This window comes from Microtus ochrogaster, unplaced genomic scaffold (genome assembly GCF_000317375.1).
Source record: "Microtus ochrogaster isolate Prairie Vole_2 unplaced genomic scaffold, MicOch1.0 UNK38, whole genome shotgun sequence".
Lineage (NCBI taxonomy): Eukaryota > Metazoa > Chordata > Mammalia > Rodentia > Cricetidae > Microtus > Microtus ochrogaster.
Window position 1 is genome coordinate 2076544 of NW_004949136.1, and position 2150 is coordinate 2078693.

The 2150-nt window shown below is 51.0% G+C and overlaps 1 pseudogene; it reads right to left on the reverse strand.

Annotated features, from left to right (window-relative positions):
- Positions 1-2150, reverse strand: part of LOC101991152 — a 67334-nt pseudogene that overhangs the window by 15080 nt on the left and 50104 nt on the right.

Genomic DNA, 2150 nt, shown 5'->3' on the forward strand with positions numbered 1-2150 from the left:
CTTCGCAGGTGCCATTAGGATGCCAAATCAGTTGATGGGGAGCGTGTTCTTGTGCTGTTTTTGGAGGGCCTTGTCTAATCAGATGAGCTCCTAAAGATGGGCAGAGGTATTTCAGCGGAAGATATTAGAATATGAGAAATTAAACAAGAGGGCTGGCCTTTCTAGTGACTTTGAAGACGGGGGAGACAACACGGTAAGGACTTTAAAACAGGAGATCTTGGGACAGAGCCTGGCTGATAGCCATACACAAAGACACTCATGGCCCAGGAACTGGTGTTTGCCAACAGCCGTACAAGCTTGAAAAGGGAGCCTGATGTTCAGCAAGGACCACCACCTGCCTCACATCCACGCTGCCCCCTGAGGCCCTGAGCCAAAGCAGAGTTGACGGCCAGCCTGTAAAACCCACAAGATGACCCACAGGTGGGAGGCCACCAAGCTGCGGGGAATCTGGGCGTAGAGATGCAACACACCTTTTCTCTGTCGAGAGAAGCACACTCCTCCCAAGTCATCCATGCAGCCTCAGGGGACAGAACCAAGTCTGGAAACATGATTATGATAAACAGAACCACAGTGGCATGAATAATGAAAACCCGGAGACAGATACGGAGGTTTGGTGGAGAGCCTTGCAGTCTGCTGTCCTGTTGAGGACAGGATCGCCCCTTTGTTTGTTTGAGCCTTGGTGGTGGTAAGAACTCTCTAGTGGCTTGGCAGCTTTGCTTTTCTGATCCTCAGCTGGAACCCCAATATCTGTCTCTGGGTTTTTATTATTCATGCTACAAACCACAAAAAGTCAAAGACATCTATTGATGAGACTTAAAAGAAACTGGAGCATGCGTTTTACATGAGACTTCATGGGGACTGTGCTGATATTTTGTGTATGATCTAGTAAAAAGTTTGCCTGAAGATCAGAGTGAGGAGCTAGCCACACTAGTTAGCCATAGAGGCCAGGCAAGTGGTAGTGCACACCTTTAATCCCCACTAAAGGCGATTGTGATCTAACCTAAACCAGAGAAGCCAGAGAGACCCTCCCTGAGGACAGCCCAGGACTGGAATAAAACTCCGGGAGACAGAGGCAACTTACATAAACTTGCTCCAAGTGCATTTCCCGAAACCGTACTTAGCTTGGCCCTCTGGGGGTGGTAAGTCAACCCGGTACCCAGCCAGGCTGGTTCTAATGGGTGACAGCACCCTGATTGTTACTCTTCAGACCTTGGTTTTCTTGGGTCTAAGAGGTGAACTTGGGTGAAATTGAAGAGCTTTCCTCCGACTATACCCTTTTTTTCTCTAATGAGGCTTAGTAAATGTTCGTTAGTATTCACTGGAGCAAACAAAGGTTCATCAACTTGTGCTCCAACTATCCTGCATTTTTCAACCCAGTGGATGGAAACCAGTTTTGTCCTTGTCTTCTGGGCTTTGCCCCAGGTACTTTAATGTCCATTTTTGAAGATGACATTGGTCACTTGTTTGTTGAAAGGTTTTAAAACCTTTGTCCCCATATCCTCAAGTTGTATTGTAACTGTGTCTGAGAAATTCTCTGTCCTGTTGGGAAGACCATACTTCAACATAGGCCACTATCTTTTATTAGGAAGGGGCCCCCCAGCACCGCCTGAAGCCTCTATGATCCAACCAGGAGCGATGGGACTGAGTGTGAGCAGGCAGGAAGACAGAGAGGTGTGCACCAGGACCCTGCCTCTATGGAAAGGGTTCTGGTCTCCTTCCTTCCCTCTCCGTGTGCTCCAGGCTCCATGACTTACTGCAGCAAAGCCCTGATCCCACAAGGAAGCCCCAGGGGCCCGGCTTGCCGCTTCAGGACACGGCTTAGCATCACATCGCTGCTTCCCCAGGCAGGGCCCACATCCTCCTCACCTCACGTGCAGTGACCCGGTAGGGTGACCCTGCGCTCTCAGCCCCCATTCCCATTCCCACTGCATGGAGCCCAATGCCGGCTGCAGCCAGTCAACCCTTCCTAAGGGGGATTAGTGGCAGCGGTGGAAGCTGAGTCCTTGGAGTCCTGGGGAACAGGAGGGAGTGGAGAGGACCGATGCATATTTCCCCTGGGAGTTTTCCAGCTGCTGACAGATGCCTGACCCTGCAGGCACCTCGCCAGGACCGCGGCCCCAGCCCACCTGCTTGCTCCTGAGGTGGCCCAA